Source organism: Camelus bactrianus, chromosome 23 (assembly GCF_048773025.1).
Source record: "Camelus bactrianus isolate YW-2024 breed Bactrian camel chromosome 23, ASM4877302v1, whole genome shotgun sequence".
NCBI classification, from domain to species: Eukaryota; Metazoa; Chordata; class Mammalia; order Artiodactyla; family Camelidae; genus Camelus; species Camelus bactrianus.
The window spans coordinates 35,162,039-35,185,459 of record NC_133561.1 but is presented as its reverse complement, the minus strand read 5'-3'; positions in this window follow the sequence as shown (position 1 = coordinate 35,185,459).

The window sequence follows — 23,421 nt, the reverse complement described above, 5'->3', positions numbered from 1 at the left end:
AATTGCTCAGTTCTGAGAGTTATGTGCGTGTGGAAGCCGTACTTCACCTAGCTTGTTGGGAACACAAAGTTTCTCTTCAGTTGCAAAATCCACTCCATACATATATATGGGGAGGTACTACCTCCAACTCGGTTTTACAGTGAAAACTGCAGGAACTTCAAACCGGCACTAGGAAACAGACTGAGAAAATAGAGTAAAAGTTGCTCCTGCAACACGTTCCCTTGGTGCTAGATGAACGGACGTCTCTCCACATGCTCAGTTCTGAGAGATAAGTGTGTGTGAAAGCCGTCCTTCACTTAGCTTGTTGGGAACACAAAGTTTCTTTTCAGTTGCAAACTCCACTCCATACATATATATGGGGAGGTACTAGCTCCAACTCTGTTTTACAGTGAAAACTGCAGGAACTTCAAACCGGCACTAGGAAACAGACTGAGAAAACAGAGTAAAAGTTTCTCCTGCAAACCGTTCCCTTGGTGCTAGATGAACGAACGTCTCTCCACATGCTCAGTTCTGAGAGATAAGTGTGTGTGAAAGCCGTCCTTCACCTAGCTTGTTGGGAACACAAAGTTTGTTTTCAGTTGCAAACTCCACTCCATACATATATATGGGGAGGTACTAGCTCCAACTCGGTTTTACAGTGAAAACTGGAGGAACTTCAAACCGTGCTAGGAAACAGACTGAGAAACCAGAGTAAAAGATTCTCCTGCAAACCGTTCCCTTGGTGCTAGATGAACGAAAGTCTCTCCACATGCTCAGTTCTGAGAGATAAGTGTGTGTGAAAGCCGTCCTTCACCTAGCTTGTTGGGAACCCAAAGTTTCTTTTCAGTTGCAAACTCAACTCCATACATATATATGGGGAGGTACTAGCTCCAACTCGGTTTTACAGTGAAAACTGCAGGAACTTCAAACCGGCACTAGGAAACAGAATGAGAAACCAGAGTAAAAGTTTCTCCTGCAACCCGTTCCATTGGTGCTAGATGAACGAACGTCTCTCCACATGCTCAGTTCTGAGAGATAAGTGTGTGTGAAAGCCGCCTTCACCTAGCTTGTTTGGAACACAAACTTTCTTTTCAGTTGCAAACTCCACTCCATACATATATATGGGGATGTACAAGCTCCAACTCGGTTTTACAGTGAAAACTGCAGGAACTTCAAACCGGCACTAGGAAACAGACTGAGATACCAGAGTAAAAGTTTCTCCTGCAACCAGCTCCCTTGATGCTAGATGAACGAACGTCTCTCCACATGCTCAGTTCTGAGAGATAAGTGTGTGTGAAAGCCGTCCTTCACCTAGCTTGTTGGGAACACAAGGTTTTTTTCAGTTGCAAACACCATTCCATACATATATATGGGGAGGTACAAGCTCCAACACGGTTTTACAGTGAAAACTGCATGAACTTCAAACCGGCACTAGGAAACAGACTGAGAAACCAGAGTAAAAGTTTCTCCTGCAACCCGTTCCCTTGGTGTTAGATGAACGAACGTCTCTCCAATTGCTCAGTTCTGAGAGTTATGTGCGTGTGGAAGCCGTACTTCACCTAGCTTGTTGGGAACACAAAGTTTCTCTTCAGTTGCAAAATCCACTCCATACATATATATGGGGAGGTACTAGCACCAACTCTGTTTTACAGTGAAAACTGCAGGAACTTCAAACCGGCACTAGGAAACAGACTGAGAATCCAGAGTAAAAGTTTCCCTGCAACCCGTTCCCTTGGTGCTAGATGAACGAACGTCTCTCCACATGCTCAGTTCTGAGAGATATGTGTGTGTGAAAGCCGTCCTTCACCTAGCTTGTTGGGAACACAAAGTTTCTTTTCAGTTGCAAACTCTAATCCATACATATATATGTGGAGGTACTAGCTCCAACTCTGTTTTACAGTGAAAACTGCAGGAACTTCAAACCGGCACTAGGAAACAGACTGAGAAACCAGAGTAAAAGTTTCTCCTGCAAACCGTTCCCTTGGTGCTAGATGAACGAACGTCTCTCCACATGCTCAGTTCTGAGAGATAAGTGTGTGTGAAAGCCGTCCTTCACCTAGCTTGTTGTGAACACAAAGTTTCTTTTCAGTTGCAAACTCCACTCCATACATATATATGGGGAGGTAATAGCTCCAACTCGGTTTTACAGTGAAAACTGGAGGAACTTCAAACCGTACTAGGAAACAGACTGAGAAACCAGAGTAAAAGATTCTCCTGCAAACCGTTCCCTTGGTGCTAGATGAACGAAAGTCTCTCCACATGCTCAGTTCTGAGAGATAAGTGTGTGTGAAAGCCGTCCTTCACCTAGCTTGTTGGGAACCCAAAGTTTCTTTTCAGTTGCAAACTCAACGCCATACATATATATGGGGAGGTACTAGCTCCAACTCGGTTTTACAGTGAAAACTGCAGGAACTTCAAACCGACACTAGGAAACAGACTGAGAAAACCGAGTAAAAGTTTCTCCTGCAACCCGTTCCCTTGGTGCTAGATGAACGAACGTCTCTTCACATACTCAGTTCTGAGAGATAAGTGTGTGTGAAAGCAGTCCTTCACCTAGCAAGTTGGGAACACAAAGTTTCTTTTCAGTTGCAAACTCCACTCCATACATATATATGGGGAGGTACTAGCTCCAACTCGGTTTTACAGTGAAAACTGCAGGAACTTCAAACCGGCACTAGAAAACAGACTGAGAAACCACAGTAAAAGTTTCTCCTGCAACCCGTTCCCTTGGTGCTAGATGAACGAACGTCTCTCCACATGCTCAGTTCTGAGAGATAAGTGTGTGTAAAAGCCGTCCTTCACCTATCTTGTTGGGAACAGAAAGATTCTTTTCAGTTGCAAACTCCACTCCATACATATATATGTGGAGGTATTAGCTCCAACTCGGTTTTACAGTGAAAACTGCAGGAACTTCAAAATGGCACTAGGAAACAGACTGAGAAACCAGAGTAAAAGTTTCTCCTGCAACCCGTTCCCTTGGTGCTAGATGAACGAAAGTCTCTCCATATGCTCAGTTCTGAGAGATAATTGTGTGTGAAAGCCGTCCTTCACCTAGCTTGTTGGGAACAAAAAGCTTGTTTTCAGTTGCAAACTCCACTCCATACATATATATGGGGAGGTACTAGCTCCAACTCGGTTTTACAGTGAAAACTGCAGGAACTTCAAACCGGCACTAGGAAACAGAATGAGAAACCACAGTAAAAGTTTCTCCTGCAACCAGTTCCCTTGTTGTTAGATGAACGAACGTCTCTCCAATTGCTCAGTTCTGAGAGATAAATGTGTGTGATAGCCGTCCTTCACCAACTTGTTGGGAACACAAAGATTCTTTTCAGTTGCAAACTACACTCCATACATATATATGGGGAGGTACTAGCACCAACTCTGTTTTACAGTGAAAACTGCAGGAACTTCAAACCGGCACTAGGAAACAGACTGAGAATCCAGAGTAAAAGTTTCCCTGCAACCCGTTCCCTTGGTGCTAGATGAACGAACGTCTCTCCACATGCTCAGTTCTGAGAGATAAGTGTGTGTGAAAGCCGTCCTTCACCTAGCTTGTTGGGAACACAAAGTTTCTTTTCAGTTGCAAACTCTAATCCATACATATATATGTGGAGGTACTAGCTCCAACTCTGTTTTACAGTGAAAACTGCAGGGACTTCAAACCGGCACTAGGAAACAGACTGAGAAACCAGAGTAAAATTTTCTCCTGCAAACCGTTCCCTTGGTGCTAGATGAACGGACGTCTCTCCACATGCTCAGTTCTGAGAGATAATTGTGTGTGAAAGCCGTCCTTCACCTAGCTTGTTGGGAACACAAAGTTTCTTTTCAGTTGCAAACTCCACTCCATACATATATATGGGGAGGTAATAGCTCCAACTCGGTTTTACAGTGAAAACTGGAGGAACTTCAAACCGTGCTAGGAAACAGACTGAGAAACCAGAGTAAAAGATTCTCCTGCAAACCGTTCCCTTGTTGCTAGATGAACGAAAGTCTCTCCACATGCTCAGTTCTGAGAGATAAGTGTGTGTGAAAGCCGTCCTTCACCTAGCTTGTTGAGAACCCAAAGTTTCTTTTCAGTTGCAAACACAACTCCATACATATATATGGGGAGGTACTAGCTCCAACTCGGTTTTACAGTGAAAACTGCAGGAACTTCAAAACGGCACTAGGAAACATACTGAGAAACCAGAGTAAAAGTTTCTCCTGCAACCCGTTCCCTTGGTGCTAGATGAACGAACGTCTCTTCACATACTCAGTTCTCAGAAATAAGTGTGTGTGAAAGCAGTCCTTCACCTAGCAAGTTGGGAACACAAAGTTTCTTTTCAGTTGCAAACTCCACTCCGTACATATATATGGGGAGGTACTAGCTCCAACTCGGTTTTACAGTGAAAACTGCAGGAACTTCAAACCGGCACTAGAAAACAGACTGATATACCACAGTAAAAGTTTCTCCTGCAACCCGTTCCCTTGGTGCTAGATGAACGAACGTCTCTCCACATGCTCAGTTCTGAGAGATAAGTGTGTGTGAAAGCCGTCCTTCACCTAGCTTGTTGGGAACACAAAGATTCTTTTCAGTTGCAAACTCCACTCCATACATATATATGTGGTGGTATTAGCTCCAACTCGGTTTTACAGTGAAAACTGCAGGAACTTCAAACCGGCACTAGGAAACAGACTGAGAAACCAGAGTAAAAGTTTCTCCTGCAACCCATTCCCTTGGTGCTAGATGAACGAAAGTCTCTCCATATGCTCAGTTCTGAGAGATAATTGTGTGTGAAAGCCGTCCTTCACCTAGCTTGTTGGGAACACAAAGCTTGTTTTCAGTTGCAAACTCCACTCCATACATATATATGGGGAGGTACAAGCTCCAACTCGGTTTTACAGTGAAAACTGCAGGATCTTCAAACCGGCACTAGGAAACAGACTGAGAAACCAGAGTAAAAGTTTCTCCTGCAACCCGTTCCCTTGGTGCTAGATGAACGAACGTCTCTCCACATGCTCAGTTCTGAGAGATAAATGTGTGTGATAGCCGTCCTTCACCAACTTGTTGGGAACACAAAGATTCTTTTCAGTTGCAAACTATACTCCATACATATATATGGGGAGGTACTAGCACCAACTCTGTTTTACAGTGAAAACTGCAGGAACTTCAAACCGGCACTAGGAAACAGACTGAGAATCCAGAGTAAAAGTTTCCCTTCAAACCGTTCCCTTGGTGCTAGATGAACGAACGTCTCTCCACATGCTCAGTTCTGAGAGATAAGTGTGTGTGAAAGCCGTCCTTCACCTAGCTTGTTGGGAACACAAAGTTTCTTTTCAGTTGCAAACTCCAATCCATACATATATATGTGGAGGTACTAGCTCCAACTCTGTTTTACAGTGAAAACTGCAGGAACTTCAAACCGGCACTAGGAAACAGGCTGAGAAACCAGAGTAAAAGTTTCTCCTGCAAACCGTTCCCTTGGTGCTAGATGAACGAACGTCTCTCCACATGCTCAATTCTGAGAGATAAGTGTGTGTGAAAGCCGTCCTTCACCTAGCTTGTTGGGAACACAAAGTTTCTTTTCAGTTGCAAACTCCACTCCATACATATATATGGGGAGGTAATAGCTCCAACTCGATTTTACAGTGAAAACTGGAGGAACTTCAAACCGTGCTAGGAAACAGACTGAGAAACCATTGTAAAAGATTCTCCTGCAAACCGTTCCCTTGGTGCTAGATGAACGAAAGTCTCTCCACATGCTCAGTTCTGAGAGATAAGTGTGTGTGAAAGCCGTCCTTCACCTAGCTTGTTGGGAACCCAAAGTTTCTTTTCAGTTGCAAACTCAAATCCATACATATATATGGGGAGGGACTAGCTCCAACTCGGTTTTACAGTGAAAACTGCAGGAACTTCAAACCGGCACTAGGAAACAGACTGAGAAACCAGAGTAAAAGTTCCTTCTGCAACCCGTTCCCTTGGTGCTAGATGAACGAACGTCTCTTCACATACTCAGTTCTGAGAGATAAGTGTGTGTGAAAGCAGTCCTTCACCTAGCAAGTTGGGAACACAAAGTTTCTTTTCAGTTGCAAACTCCACTCCATACATATATATGGGGAGGTACTAGCTCCAACTCGGTTTTACAGTGAAAACTGCAGGAACTTCAAACCGGCACTAGGAAACAGACTGAGAAACCAGAGTAAAAGTTTCTCCTGCAACCCGTTCCCTTGGTGCTAGATGAACGAACGTCTCTCCACATGCTCAGTTCTGAGAGATAAGTGAGTGTGAAAGCCGTCCTTCACCTAACTTGTTGGGAACACAAAGTTTCTTTTCAGTTGCAAACTCCACTCCATACATATATATGGGGAGGTAATAGCTCCAACTCGGTTTTACAGTGAAAAATGCAGGAATTTCAAAACGGCCCTATGAAACAGAGCGAGAATCCAGAGTAAAAGTTTCCCCTGCAAACTTTTCCCTTGATGCTAGATGAACGAAAGTTTCTCCACATGCTCAGTTCTGAGAGATAAATGTGTGAGGAAGCCGTCCTTCACCTAGCTTATTGGGAACACAAAGTTTCTCTTCAGTTGCAAACTCCACTCCATACATATATATGGGGAGGTACTAGCTCCAACTCGGTTTTACAGTGAAAACTGCAGGAACTTCAAACCGGCACTAGGAAACAGACTGAGAAACCAGAGTAAAAGTTTCTCCTGCAACCCGTTCCCCTTGTGCTAGATGAACGAACGTCTCTCCACATGCTCAGTTCTGAGAGAAAATGTGTGTGAAAGCCGTCCTTCACCTAGCTTGTTGGGAACACAAAGTTTCTCTTCAGTTGCAAACTCCACTCCATACATATATATGGGGAGGTACTAGCTCCAACTCGGTTTTACAGTGAAAACTGCAGGAACTTCAAACCGGCACTAGGAAACAGACTGAGAAACTAGAGTAAAAGTTTCTCCTGCAACCCGTTCCCTTTGTGCTAGATGAACGAACGTCTCTCCATATGCTCAGTTCTGAGAGAAAAGTGTGTGTGAAAGCCGTCCTTCACCTAGAATGTTGGGAACACAAAGTTTCTCTTCAGTTGCAAACTCCACTCCATACATATATATGGGGAGGTACTAGCTCCAACTCGGTTTTACAGTGAAAACTGCAGGAACTTCAAACCGGCACTAGGAAACAGACTGAGAAACCAGAGTAAAAGTTTCTCCTGCAACCCGTTCCCTTTGTGCTAGATGAACGAACGTCTCTCCACATGCTCATTTCTGAGAGAAATGTGTGCGTGAATGCCGTCCTTCACCTAGCTTGTTGGGAACACAAAGTTTCTCTTCAGTTGCAAACTCCACTCCATACATATATATGGGGAGGTACTAGCTCCAACTCGGTTTTACAGTGAAAACTGCAGGAACTTCAAACCGGCACTAGGAAACAGACTGAGAAACCAGAGTAAAAGTTTCTCCTGCAACCCGTTCCCCTTGTGCTAGATGAACGAACGTCTCTCCACATGCTCCGTTCTGAGAGATATGTGTGTGTGAAAGCCGTCCTTCACCTAGCTTGTTGGGAACACAAAGTTTCTCTTTAGTTGCAAACTCCACTCCATACATATATATGGGGAGGTACTAGCTCCAACTTAGTTTTACAGTGAAAACTGCAGGAACTTCAAACTGGCACTAGGAAACAGACTGAGAAACCTGTGTAAAAGTTTCTCCTGCAACCCGTTCCCTTTGTGCTAGATGAACGAACGTCTCTCCACATGCTGTGTTCTGAGAGATAGGTTTGTGTGAAAGCCGTCCTTCACCCAGCTTGTTGGGAACTCAAAGTTTCTCTTCAGTTGCAAACTCCAACCCATACATATATATGGGGAGGTACTAGCTCCAACTCGGTTTTACAGTGAAAACTGCAGGAACTTCAAACCGGCACTAGGAAACAGACTGAGAAACCAGAGTAAAAGTTTCTCCTGCAACCAGTTCCCTTTGTGCTAGATGAACGAACGTCTCTCCACATGCTCAGTTCTGAGAGATAAGTGTGCGTGAATGCCGTCCTTCACCTAGCTTGTTGGGAACACAAAGTTTCTCTTCATTTGCAATATCCACTCCATACATATATATGGGGAGGTACTAGCTCCAACTCGGTTTTACAGTGAAAACTGCAGGAACTTCAAACCGGAACTAGGAAACCGCCTGAGAAACCAGAGTAAAAGTTTCCCTGCAACCCGTTCCCCTTGTGCTAGATGAACGAACGTCTCTCCACATGCTCTGTTCTGAGAGATAAGTGTCTGTGAAAGCCGTCCTTCACCTAGCTTGTTGGGAACACAAAGTTTCTCTTCAGTTGCAAACTCCAACCCATACATATATATGGGGAGGTACTAGCTCCAACTCGGTTTTACAGTGAAAATTGCAGGAACTTCAAACCGGCACTAGGAAACAGACTGAGAAACCAGAGTAAAAGTTTCTCCTGCAACAGGTTCCCTTTGTTCTAGATGAACGAACGTCTCTCCACATGCTCAGTACTGAGAGATAAGTGTGTTTGAAAGCCGTCCTTCACCCAGCTTGTTGGGAACACAAAGCTTGTTTTCAGTTGCAAACTCCACTCCATACATATATATGGGGAGGTACAAGCTCCAACTCGGTTTTACAGTGAAAACTGCAGGATCTTCAAACCGGCACTAGGAAACAGACTGAGAAACCAGAGTAAAAGTTTCTCCTGCAACCCGTTCCCTTGGTGCTAGATGAACGAACGTCTCTCCACATGCTCAGTTCTGAGAGATAAATGTGTGTGATAGCCGTCCTTCACCAACTTGTTGGGAACACAAAGATTCTTTTCAGTTGCAAACTATACTCCATACATATATATGGGGAGGTACTAGCACCAACTCTGTTTTACAGTGAAAACTGCAGGAACTTCAAACCGGCACTAGGAAACAGACTGAGAATCCAGAGTAAAAGTTTCCCTTCAAACCGTTCCCTTGGTGCTAGATGAACGAACGTCTCTCCACATGCTCAGTTCTGAGAGATAAGTGTGTGTGAAAGCCGTCCTTCACCTAGCTTGTTGGGAACACAAAGTTTCTTTTCAGTTGCAAACTCCAATCCATACATATATATGTGGAGGTACTAGCTCCAACTCTGTTTTACAGTGAAAACTGCAGGAACTTCAACCCGGCACTAGGAAACAGGCTGAGAAACCAGAGTAAAAGTTTCTCCTGCAAACCGTTCCCTTGGTGCTAGATGAACGAACGTCTCTCCACATGCTCAATTCTGAGAGATAAGTGTGTGTGAAAGCCGTCCTTCACCTAGCTTGTTGGGAACACAAAGTTTCTTTTCAGTTGCAAACTCCACTCCATACATATATATGGGGAGGTAATAGCTCCAACTCGATTTTACAGTGAAAACTGGAGGAACTTCAAACCGTGCTAGGAAACAGACTGAGAAACCATTGTAAAAGATTCTCCTGCAAACCGTTCCCTTGGTGCTAGATGAACGAAAGTCTCTCCACATGCTCAGTTCTGAGAGATAAGTGTGTGTGAAAGCCGTCCTTCACCTAGCTTGTTGGGAACCCAAAGTTTCTTTTCAGTTGCAAACTCAAATCCATACATATATATGGGGAGGGACTAGCTCCAACTCGGTTTTACAGTGAAAACTGCAGGAACTTCAAACCGGCACTAGGAAACAGACTGAGAAACCAGAGTAAAAGTTCCTTCTGCAACCCGTTCCCTTGGTGCTAGATGAACGAACGTCTCTTCACATACTCAGTTCTGAGAGATAAGTGTGTGTGAAAGCAGTCCTTCACCTAGCAAGTTGGGAACACAAAGTTTCTTTTCAGTTGCAAACTCCACTCCATACATATATATGGGGAGGTACTAGCTCCAACTCGGTTTTACAGTGAAAACTGCAGGAACTTCAAACCGGCACTAGGAAACAGACTGAGAAACCAGAGTAAAAGTTTCTCCTGCAACCCGTTCCCTTGGTGCTAGATGAACGAACGTCTCTCCACATGCTCAGTTCTGAGAGATAAGTGAGTGTGAAAGCCGTCCTTCACCTAACTTGTTGGGAACACAAAGTTTCTTTTCAGTTGCAAACTCCACTCCATACATATATATGGGGAGGTAATAGCTCCAACTCGGTTTTACAGTGAAAAATGCAGGAATTTCAAAACGGCCCTATGAAACAGAGCGAGAATCCAGAGTAAAAGTTTCTCCTGCAAACTTTTCCCTTGATGCTAGATGAATGAAAGTTTCTCCACATGCTCAGTTCTGAGAGATAAATGTGTGAGGAAGCCGTCCTTCACCTAGCTTGTTGGGAACACAAAGTTTCTCTTCAGTTGCAAACTCCACTCCATACATATATATGGGGAGGTACTAGCTCCAAATCGGTTTTACAGTGAAAACTGCAGGAACTTCAAACCGGCACTAGGAAACAGACTGAGAAACCAGAGTAAAAGTTTCTCCTGCAACCCGTTCCCTTGGTGCTAGATGAACGAACGTCTCTCCACATGCTCAGTTCTGAGAGATAAATGTGTGAGGAAGCCGTCCTTCACCTAGCTTGTTGGGAACACAAAGTTTCTCTTCAGTTGCAAACTCCACTCCATACATATATATGGGGAGGTACTAGCTCCAAATCGGTTTTACAGTGAAAACTGCAGGAACTTCAAACCGGCACTAGGAAACAGACTGAGAAACCAGAGTAAAAGTTTCCCCTGCAACCCGTTCCCTTTGTTCTAGATGAACGAACTTCTCTCCACATGCTCAGATCTGAGAGATAAGTGTGTGTGAAAGCCGTCCTTCACCCAGCTTGTTGGGAACACAAAGTTTCTCTTCAGTTGCAAACTCCACTCCATACATATATATGGGGAGGTACTAGCTCCAACTCGGTTTTACAGTGAAAACTGCAGGAACTTCAAACCGGCACTAGGAAACAGACTGAGAAACCAGTGTAAAAGTTTCTCCTGCAACCCGTTCCCCTTGTGCTAGATGAACGAACGTCTCTCCACATGCTCCGTTCTGAGAGATATGTGTGTGTGAAAGCCGTCCTTCACCTAGCTTGTTGGGAACACAAAGTTTCTCTTTAGTTGCAAACTCCACTCCATACATATATATGGGGAGGTACTAGCTCCAACTTAGTTTTACAGTGAAAACTGCAGGAACTTCAAACTGGCACTAGGAAACAGACTGAGAAACCTGTGTAAAAGTTTCTCCTGTAACCCGTTCCCTTTGTGCTAGATGAACGAACGTCTCTCCACATGCTGTGTTCTGAGAGATAGGTTTGTGTGAAAGCCGTCCTTCACCCAGCTTGTTGGGAACTCAAAGTTTCTCTTCAGTTGCAAACTCCAACCCATACATATATATGGGGAGGTACTAGCTCCAACTCGGTTTTACAGTGAAAACTGCAGGAACTTCAAACCGGCACTAGGAAACAGACTGAGAAACCAGAGTAAAAGTTTCTCCTGCAACCAGTTCCCTTTGTGCTAGATGAACGAACGTCTCTCCACATGCTCAGTTCTGAGAGATAAGTGTGCGTGAATGCCGTCCTTCACCTAGCTTGTTGGGAACACAAAGTTTCTCTTCATTTGCAATATCCACTCCATACATATATATGGGGAGGTACTAGCTCCAACTCGGTTTTACAGTGAAAACTGCAGGAACTTCAAACCGGAACTAGGAAACCGACTGAGAAACCAGAGTAAAAGTTTCCCTGCAACCCGTTCCCTTGGTGCTAGATGAACGAACGTCTCTCCACATGCTCTGTTCTGAGAGATAAGTGTCTGTGAAAGCCGTCCTTCACCTAGCTTGTTGGGAACACAAAGTTTCTCTTCAGTTGCAAACTCCAACCCATACATATATATGGGGAGGTACTAGCTCCAACTCGGTTTTACAGTGAAAATTGCAGGAACTTCAAACCGGCACTAGGAAACAGACTGAGAAACCAGAGTAAAAGTTTCTCCTGCAACAGGTTCCCTTTGTTCTAGATGAACGAACGTCTCTCCACATGCTCAGTACTGAGAGATAAGTGTGTTTGAAAGCCGTCCTTCACCCAGCTTGTTGGGAACACAAAGCTTGTTTTCAGTTGCAAACTCCACTCCATACATATATATGGGGAGGTACAAGCTCCAACTCGGTTTTACAGTGAAAACTGCAGGATCTTCAAACCGGCACTAGGAAACAGACTGAGAAACCAGAGTAAAAGTTTCTCCTGCAACCCGTTCCCTTGGTGCTAGATGAACGAACGTCTCTCCACATGCTCAGTTCTGAGAGATAAATGTGTGTGATAGCCGTCCTTCACCAACTTGTTGGGAACACAAAGATTCTTTTCAGTTGCAAACTATACTCCATACATATATATGGGGAGGTACTAGCTCCAACTCGGTTTTACAGTGAAAACTGCAGGAACTTCAAACCGGCACTAGGAAACAGACTGAGAAACCAGAGTAAAAGTTTCTCCTGCAACCCGTTCCCTTGGTGCTAGATGAACGAACGTCTCTCCACATGCTCAGTTCTGAGAGATAAGTGAGTGTGAAAGCCGTCCTTCACCTAACTTGTTGGGAACACAAAGTTTCTTTTCAGTTGCAAACTCCACTCCATACATATATATGGGGAGGTAATAGCTCCAACTCGGTTTTACAGTGAAAAATGCAGAAATTTCAAAACGGCCCTATGAAACAGAGCGAGAATCCAGAGTAAAAGTTTCTCCTGCAAACTTTTCCCTTGATGCTAGATGAATGAAAGTTTCTCCACATGCTCAGTTCTGAGAGATAAATGTGTGAGGAAGCCGTCCTTCACCTAGCTTGTTGGGAACACAAAGTTTCTCTTCAGTTGCAAACTCCACTCCATACATATATATGGGGAGGTACTAGCTCCAAATCGGTTTTACAGTGAAAACTGCAGGAACTTCAAACCGGCACTAGGAAACAGACTGAGAAACCAGAGTAAAAGTTTCTCCTGCAACCCGTTCCCTTGGTGCTAGATGAACGAACGTCTCTCCACATGCTCAGTTCTGAGAGATAAATGTGTGAGGAAGCCGTCCTTCACCTAGCTTGTTGGGAACACAAAGTTTCTCTTCAGTTGCAAACTCCACTCCATACATATATATGGGGAGGTACTAGCTCCAAATCGGTTTTACAGTGAAAACTGCAGGAACTTCAAACCGGCACTAGGAAACAGACTGAGAAACCAGAGTAAAAGTTTCCCCTGCAACCCGTTCCCTTTGTTCTAGATGAACGAACTTCTCTCCACATGCTCAGATCTGAGAGATAAGTGTGTGTGAAAGCCGTCCTTCACCCAGCTTGTTGGGAACACAAAGTTTCTCTTCAGTTGCAAACTCCAATCCATACATATATATGGGGAGGTACTAGTTCCAACTCGGTTTTACAGTGAAAACTGCAGGAACTTCAAACCGGCACTAGGAAACAGACTGAGAAACCAGTGTAAAAGTTTCTCCTGCAACCCGTTCCCCTTGTGCTAGATGAACGAACGTCTCTCCACATGCTCCGTTCTGAGAGATATGTGTGTGTGAAAGCCGTCCTTCACCTAGCTTGTTGGGAACACAAAGTTTCTCTTTAGTTGCAAACTCCACTCCATACATATATATGGGGAGGTACTAGCTCCAACTTAGTTTTACAGTGAAAACTGCAGGAACTTCAAACTGGCACTAGGAAACAGACTGAGAAACCTGTGTAAAAGTTTCTCCTGTAACCCGTTCCCTTTGTGCTAGATGAACGAACGTCTCTCCACATGCTGTGTTCTGAGAGATAGGTTTGTGTGAAAGCCGTCCTTCACCCAGCTTGTTGGGAACTCAAAGTTTCTCTTCAGTTGCAAACTCCAACCCATACATATATATGGGGAGGTACTAGCTCCAACTCGGTTTTACAGTGAAAACTGCAGGAACTTCAAACCGGCACTAGGAAACAGGCTGAGAAACCAGAGTAAAAGTTTCTCCTGCAAACCGTTCCCTTGGTGCTAGATGAACGAACGTCTCTCCACATGCTCAATTCTGAGAGATAAGTGTGTGTGAAAGCCGTCCTTCACCTAGCTTGTTGGGAACACAAAGTTTCTTTTCAGTTGCAAACTCCACTCCATACATATATATGGGGAGGTAATAGCTCCAACTCGATTTTACAGTGAAAACTGGAGGAACTTCAAACCGTGCTAGGAAACAGACTGAGAAACCATTGTAAAAGATTCTCCTGCAAACCGTTCCCTTGGTGCTAGATGAACGAAAGTCTCTCCACATGCTCAGTTCTGAGAGATAAGTGTGTGTGAAAGCCGTCCTTCACCTAGCTTGTTGGGAACCCAAAGTTTCTTTTCAGTTGCAAACTCAAATCCATACATATATATGGGGAGGGACTAGCTCCAACTCGGTTTTACAGTGAAAACTGCAGGAACTTCAAACCGGCACTAGGAAACAGACTGAGAAACCAGAGTAAAAGTTCCTTCTGCAACCCGTTCCCTTGGTACTAGATGAACGAACGTCTCTTCACATACTCAGTTCTGAGAGATAAGTGTGTGTGAAAGCAGTCCTTCACCTAGCAAGTTGGGAACACAAAGTTTCTTTTCAGTTGCAAACTCCACTCCATACATATATATGGGGAGGTACTAGCTCCAACTCGGTTTTACAGTGAAAACTGCAGGAACTTCAAACCGGCACTAGGAAACAGACTGAGAAACCAGAGTAAAAGTTTCTCCTGCAACCCGTTCCCTTGGTGCTAGATGAACGAACGTCTCTCCACATGCTCAGTTCTGAGAGATAAGTGAGTGTGAAAGCCGTCCTTCACCTAACTTGTTGGGAACACAAAGTTTCTTTTCAGTTGCAAACTCCACTCCATACATATATATGGGGAGGTAATAGCTCCAACTCGGTTTTACAGTGAAAAATGCAGGAATTTCAAAACGGCCCTATGAAACAGAGCGAGAATCCAGAGTAAAACTTTCTCCTGCAAACTTTTCCCTTGATGCTAGATGAATGAAAGTTTCTCCACATGCTCAGTTCTGAGAGATAAATGTGTGAGGAAGCCGTCCTTCACCTAGCTTGTTGGGAACACAAAGTTTCTCTTCAGTTGCAAACTCCACTCCATACATATATATGGGGAGGTACTAGCTCCAAATCGGTTTTACAGTGAAAACTGCAGGAACTTCAAACCGGCACTAGGAAACAGACTGAGAAACCAGAGTAAAAGTTTCTCCTGCAACCCGTTCCCTTGGTGCTAGATGAACGAACGTCTCTCCACATGCTCAGTTCTGAGAGATAAATGTGTGAGGAAGCCGTCCTTCACCTAGCTTGTTGGGAACACAAAGTTTCTCTTCAGTTGCAAACTCCACTCCATACATATATATGGGGAGGTACTAGCTCCAAATCGGTTTTACAGTGAAAACTGCAGGAACTTCAAACCGGCACTAGGAAACAGACTGAGAAACCAGAGTAAAAGTTTCCCCTGCAACCCGTTCCCTTTGTTCTAGATGAACGAACTTCTCTCCACATGCTCAGATCTGAGAGATAAGTGTGTGTGAAAGCCGTCCTTCACCCAGCTTGTTGGGAACACAAAGTTTCTCTTCAGTTGCAAACTCCACTCCATACATATATATGGGGAGGTACTAGTTCCAACTCGGTTTTACAGTGAAAACTGCAGGAACTTCAAACCGGCACTAGGAAACAGACTGAGAAACCATTGTAAAAGATTCTCCTGCAAACCGTTCCCTTGGTGCTAGATGAACGAAAGTCTCTCCACATGCTCAGTTCTGAGAGATAAGTGTGTGTGAAAGCCGTCCTTCACCTAGCTTGTTGGGAACCCAAAGTTTCTTTTCAGTTGCAAACTCAAATCCATACATATATATGGGGAGGGACTAGCTCCAACTCGGTTTTACAGTGAAAACTGCAGGAACTTCAAACCGGCACTAGGAAACAGACTGAGAAACCAGAGTAAAAGTTCCTTCTGCAACCCGTTCCCTTGGTGCTAGATGAACGAACGTCTCTTCACATACTCAGTTCTGAGAGATAAGTGTGTGTGAAAGCAGTCCTTCACCTAGCAAGTTGGGAACACAAAGTTTCTTTTCAGTTGCAAACTCCACTCCATACATATATATGGGGAGGTACTAGCTCCAACTCGGTTTTACAGTGAAAACTGCAGGAACTTCAAACCGGCACTAGGAAACAGACTGAGAAACCAGAGTAAAAGTTTCTCCTGCAACCCGTTCCCTTGGTGCTAGATGAACGAACGTCTCTCCACATGCTCAGTTCTGAGAGATAAGTGAGTGTGAAAGCCGTCCTTCACCTAACTTGTTGGGAACACAAAGTTTCTTTTCAGTTGCAAACTCCACTCCATACATATATATGGGGAGGTAATAGCTCCAACTCGGTTTTACAGTGAAAAATGCAGGAATTTCAAAACGGCCCTATGAAACAGAGCGAGAATCCAGAGTAAAAGTTTCTCCTGCAAACTTTTCCCTTGATGCTAGATGAATGAAAGTTTCTCCACATGCTCAGTTCTGAGAGATAAATGTGTGAGGAAGCCGTCCTTCACCTAGCTTGTTGGGAACACAAAGTTTCTCTTCAGTTGCAAACTCCACTCCATACATATATATGGGGAGGTACTAGCTCCAACTCGGTTTTACAGTGAAAACTGCAGGAACTTCAAACCGGCACTAGGAAACAGACTGAGAAACCAGAGTAAAAGTTTCTCCTGCAACCCGTTCCCTTGGTGCTAGATGAACGAACGTCTCTCCACATGCTCAGTTCTGAGAGATAAATGTGTGAGGAAGCCGTCCTTCACCTAGCTTGTTGGGAACACAAAGTTTCTCTTCAGTTGCAAACTCCACTCCATACATATATATGGGGAGGTACTAGCTCCAAATCGGTTTTACAGTGAAAACTGCAGGAACTTCAAACCGGCACTAGGAAACAGACTGAGAAACCAGAGTAAAAGTTTCCCCTGCAACCCGTTCCCTTTGTTCTAGATGAACGAACTTCTCTCCACATGCTCAGATCTGAGAGATAAGTGTGTGTGAAAGCCGTCCTTCACCCAGCTTGTTGGGAACACAAAGTTTCTCTTCAGTTGCAAACTCCACTCCATACATATATATGGGGAGGTACTAGTTCCAACTCGGTTTTACAGTGAAAACTGCAGGAACTTCAAACCGGCACTAGGAAACAGACTGAGAAACCAGTGTAAAAGTTTCTCCTGCAACCCGTTCCCCTTGTGCTAGATGAACGAACGTCTCTCCACATGCTCCGTTCTGAGAGATATGTGTGTGTGAAAGCCGTCCTTCACCTAGCTTGTTGGGAACACAAAGATTCTTTTCAGTTGCAAACTATACTCCATACATATATATGGGGAGGTACTAGCACCAACTCTGTTTTACAGTGAAAACTGCAGGAACTTCAAACCGGCACTAGGAAACAGACTGAGAATCCAGAGTAAAAGTTTCCCTTCAAACCGTTCCCTTGGTGCTAGATGAACGAACGTCTCTCCACATGCTCAGTTCTGAGAGATAAGTGTGTGTGAAAGCCGTCCTTCACCTAGCTTGTTGGGAACACAAAGTTTCTTTTCAGTTGCAAACTCCAATCCATACATATATATGTGGAGGTACTAGCTCCAACTCTGTTTTACAGTGAAAACTGCAGGAACTTCAAACCGGCACTAGGAAACAGGCTGAGAAACCAGAGTAAAAGTTTCTCCTGCAAACCGTTCCCTTGGTGCTAGATGAACGAACGTCTCTCCACCTGCTCAATTCTGAGAGATAAGTGTGTGTGAAAGCCGTCCTTCACCTAGCTTGTTGGGAACACAAAGTTTCTTTTCAGTTGCAAACTCCACTCCATACATATATATGGGGAGGTAATAGCTCCAACTCGATTTTACAGTGAAAACTGGAGGAACTTCAAACCGTGCTAGGAAACAGACTGAGAAACCATTGTAAAAGATTCTCCTGCAAACCGTTCCCTTGGTGCTAGATGAACGAAAGTCTCTCCACATGCTCAGTTCTGAGAGATAAGTGTGTGTGAAAGCCGTCCTTCACCTAGCTTGTTGGGAACCCAAAGTTTCTTTTCAGTTGCAAACTCAAATCCATACATATATATGGGGAGGGACTAGCTCCAACTCGGTTTTACAGTGAAAACTGCAGGAACTTCAAACCGGCACTAGGAAACAGACTGAGAAACCAGAGTAAAAGTTCCTTCTGCAACCCGTTCCCTTGGTGCTAGATGAACGAACGTCTCTTCACATACTCAGTTCTGAGAGATAAGTGTGTGTGAAAGCAGTCCTTCACCTAGCAAGTTGGGAACACAAAGTTTCTTTTCAGTTGCAAACTCCACTCCATACATATATATGGGGAGGTACTAGCTCCAACTCGGTTTTACAGTGAAAACTGCAGGAACTTCAAACCGGCACTAGGAAACAGACTGAGAAACCAGAGTAAAAGTTTCTCCTGCAACCCGTTCCCTTGGTGCTAGATGAACGAACGTCTCTCCACATGCTCAGTTCTGAGAGATAAGTGAGTGTGAAAGCCGTCCTTCACCTAACTTGTTGGGAACACAAAGTTTCTTTTCAGTTGCAAACTCCACTCCATACATATATATGGGGAGGTAATAGCTCCAACTCGGTTTTACAGTGAAAAATGCAGGAATTTCAAAACGGCCCTATGAAACAGAGCGAGAATCCAGAGTAAAAGTTTCTCCTGCAAACTTTTCCCTTGATGCTAGATGAATGAAAGTTTCTCCACATGCTCAGTTCTGAGAGATAAATGTGTGAGGAAGCCGTCCTTCACCTAGCTTGTTGGGAACACAAAGTTTCTCTTCAGTTGCAAACTCCACTCCATACATATATATGGGGAGGTACTAGCTCCAACTCGGTTTTACAGTGAAAACTGCAGGAACTTCAAACCGGCACTAGGAAACAGACTGAGAAACCAGAGTAAAAGTTTCTCCTGCAACCCGTTCCCTTGGTGCTAGATGAACGAACGTCTCTCCACATGCTCAGTTCTGAGAGATAAATGTGTGAGGAAGCCGTCCTTCACCTAGCTTGTTGGGAACACAAAGTTTCTCTTCAGTTGCAAACTCCACTCCATACATATATATGGGGAGGTACTAGCTCCAAATCGGTTTTACAGTGAAAACTGCAGGAACTTCAAACCGGCACTAGGAAACAGACTGAGAAACCAGAGTAAAAGTTTCCCCTGCAACCCGTTCCCTTTGTTCTAGATGAACGAACTTCTCTCCACATGCTCAGATCTGAGAGATAAGTGTGTGTGAAAGCCGTCCTTCACCCAGCTTGTTGGGAACACAAAGTTTCTCTTCAGTTGCAAACTCCACTCCATACATATATATGGGGAGGTACTAGTTCCAACTCGGTTTTACAGTGAAAACTGCAGGAACTTCAAACCGGCACTAGGAAACAGACTGAGAAACCATTGTAAAAGATTCTCCTGCAAACCGTTCCCTTGGTGCTAGATGAACGAAAGTCTCTCCACATGCTCAGTTCTGAGAGATAAGTGTGTGTGAAAGCCGTCCTTCACCTAGCTTGTTGGGAACCCAAAGTTTCTTTTCAGTTGCAAACTCAAATCCATACATATATATGGGGAGGGACTAGCTCCAACTCGGTTTTACAGTGAAAACTGCAGGAACTTCAAACCGGCACTAGGAAACAGACTGAGAAACCAGAGTAAAAGTTCCTTCTGCAACCCGTTCCCTTGGTGCTAGATGAACGAACGTCTCTTCACATACTCAGTTCTGAGAGATAAGTGTGTGTGAAAGCAGTCCTTCACCTAGCAAGTTGGGAACACAAAGTTTCTTTTCAGTTGCAAACTCCACTCCATACATATATATGGGGAGGTACTAGCTCCAACTCGGTTTTACAGTGAAAACTGCAGGAACTTCAAACCGGCACTAGGAAACAGACTGAGAAACCAGAGTAAAAGTTTCTCCTGCAACCCGTTCCCTTGGTGCTAGATGAACGAACGTCTCTCCACATGCTCAGTTCTGAGAGATAAGTGAGTGTGAAAGCCGTCCTTCACCTAACTTGTTGGGAACACAAAGTTTCTTTTCAGTTGCAAACTCCACTCCATACATATATATGGGGAGGTACTAGCTCCAACTCGGTTTTACAGTGAAAAATGCAGGAATTTCAAAACGGCCCTATGAAACAGAGCGAGAATCCAGAGTAAAAGTTTCTCCTGCAAACTTTTCCCTTGATGCTAGATGAATGAAAGTTTCTCCACATGCTCAGTTCTGAGAGATAAATGTGTGAGGAAGCCGTCCTTCACCTAGCTTGTTGGGAACACAAAGTTTCTCTTCAGTTGCAAACTCCACTCCATACATATATATGGGGAGGTACTAGCTCCAACTCGGTTTTACAGTGAAAACTGCAGGAACTTCAAACCGGCACTAGGAAACAGACTGAGAAACCAGAGTAAAAGTTTCTCCTGCAACCCGTTCCCTTGGTGCTAGATGAACGAACGTCTCTCCACATGCTCAGTTCTGAGAGATAAATGTGTGAGGAAGCCGTCCTTCACCTAGCTTGTTGGGAACACAAAGTTTCTCTTCAGTTGCAAACTCCACTCCATACATATATATGGGGAGGTACTAGCTCCAAATCGGTTTTACAGTGAAAACTGCAGGAACTTCAAACCGGCACTAGGAAACAGACTGAGAAACCAGAGTAAAAGTTTCCCCTGCAACCCGTTCCCTTTGTTCTAGATGAACGAACTTCTCTCCACATGCTCAGATCTGAGAGATAAGTGTGTGTGAAAGCCGTCCTTCACCCAGCTTGTTGGGAACACAAAGTTTCTCTTCAGTTGCAAACTCCACTCCATACATATATATGGGGAGGTACTAGTTCCAACTCGGTTTTACAGTGAAAACTGCAGGAACTTCAAACCGGCACTAGGAAACAGACTGAGAAACCATTGTAAAAGATTCTCCTGCAAACCGTTCCCTTGGTGCTAGATGAACGAAAGTCTCTCCACATGCTCAGTTCTGAGAGATAAGTGTGTGTGAAAGCCGTCCTTCACCTAGCTTGTTGGGAACCCAAAGTTTCTTTTCAGTTGCAAACTCAAATCCATACATATATATGGGGAGGGACTAGCTCCAACTAGGTTTTACAGTGAAAACTGCAGGAACTTCAAACCGGCACTAGGAAACAGACTGAGAAACCAGAGTAAAAGTTCCTTCTGCAACCCGTTCCCTTGGTGCTAGATGAACGAACGTCTCTTCACATACTCAGTTCTGAGAGATAAGTGTGTGTGAAAGCAGTCCTTCACCTAGCAAGTTGGGAACACAAAGTTTCTTTTCAGTTGCAAACTCCACTCCATACATATATATGGGGAGGTACTAGCTCCAACTCGGTTTTACAGTGAAAACTGCAGGAACTTCAAACCGGCACTAGGAAACAGACTGAGAAACCAGAGTAAAAGTTTCTCCTGCAACCAGTTCCCTTTGTGCTAGATGAACGAACGTCTCTCCACATGCTCAGTTCTGAGAGATAAGTGTGCGTGAATGCCGTCCTTCACCTAGCTTGTTGGGAACACAAAGTTTCTCTTCATTTGCAATATCCACTCCATACATTTATATGGGGAGGTACTAGCTCCAACTCGGTTTTACAGTGAAAACTGCAGGAACTTCAAACCGGAACTAGGAAACCGACTGAGAAACCAGAGTAAAAGTTTCCCTGCAACCCGTTCCCCTTGTGCTAGATGAACGAACGTCTCTCCACATGCTCTGTTCTGAGAGATAAGTGTCTGTGAAAGCCGTCCTTCACCTAGCTTGTTGGGAACACAAAGTTTCTCTTCAGTTGCAAACTCCAACCCATACATATATATGGGGAGGTACTAGCTCCAACTCGGTTTTACAGTGAAAATTGCAGGAACTTCAAACCGGCACTAGGAAACAGACTGAGAAACCAGAGTAAAAGTTTCTCCTGCAACAGGTTCCCTTTGTTCTAGATGAACGAACGTCTCTCCACATGCTCAGTACTGAGAGATAAGTGTGTTTGAAAGCCGTCCTTCACCCAGCTTGTTGGGAACACAAAGCTTGTTTTCAGTTGCAAACTCCACTCCATACATATATATGGGGAGGTACAAGCTCCAACTCGGTTTTACAGTGAAAACTGCAGGATCTTCAAACCGGCACTAGGAAACAGACTGAGAAACCAGAGTAAAAGTTTCTCCTGCAACCCGTTCCCTTGGTGCTAGATGAACGAACGTCTCTCCACATGCTCAGTTCTGAGAGATAAATGTGTGTGATAGCCGTCCTTCACCAACTTGTTGGGAACACAAAGATTCTTTTCAGTTGCAAACTATACTCCATACATATATATGGGGAGGTACTAGCTCCAACTCGGTTTTACAGTGAAAACTGCAGGAACTTCAAACCGGCACTAGGAAACAGACTGAGAAACCAGAGTAAAAGTTTCTCCTGCAACCCGTTCCCTTGGTGCTAGATGAACGAACGTCTCTCCACATGCTCAGTTCTGAGAGATAAGTGAGTGTGAAAGCCGTCCTTCACCTAACTTGTTGGGAACACAAAGTTTCTTTTCAGTTGCAAACTCCACTCCATACATATATATGGGGAGGTAATAGCTCCAACTCGGTTTTACAGTGAAAAATGCAGGAATTTCAAAACGGCCCTATGAAACAGAGCGAGAATCCAGAGTAAAAGTTTCTCCTGCAAACTTTTCCCTTGATGCTAGATGAATGAAAGTTTCTCCACATGCTCAGTTCTGAGAGATAAATGTGTGAGGAAGCCGTCCTTCACCTAGCTTGTTGGGAACACAAAGTTTCTCTTCAGTTGCAAACTCCAACCCATACATATATATGGGGAGGTACTAGCTCCAAATCGGTTTTACAGTGAAAACTGCAGGAACTTCAAACCGGCACTAGGAAACAGACTGAGAAACCAGAGTAAAAGTTTCTCCTGCAACCCGTTCCCTTGGTGCTAGATGAACGAACGTCTCTCCACATGCTCAGTTCTGAGAGATAAATGTGTGAGGAAGCCGTCCTTCACCTAGCTTGTTGGGAACACAAAGTTTCTCTTCAGTTGCAAACTCCACTCCATACATATATATGGGGAGGTACTAGCTCCAAATCGGTTTTACAGTGAAAACTGCAGGAACTTCAAACCGGCACTAGGAAACAGACTGAGAAACCAGAGTAAAAGTTTCCCCTGCAACCCGTTCCCTTTGTTCTAGATGAACGAACTTCTCTCCACATGCTCAGATCTGAGAGATAAGTGTGTGTGAAAGCCGTCCTTCACCCAGCTTGTTGGGAACACAAAGTTTCTCTTCAGTTGCAAACTCCACTCCATACATATATATGGGGAGGTACTAGTTCCAACTCGGTTTTACAGTGAAAACTGCAGGAACTTCAAACCGGCACTAGGAAACAGACTGAGAAACCAGTGTAAAAGTTTCTCCTGCAACCCGTTCCCCTTGTGCTAGATGAACGAACGTCTCTCCACATGCTCCGTTCTGAGAGATATGTGTGTGTGAAAGCC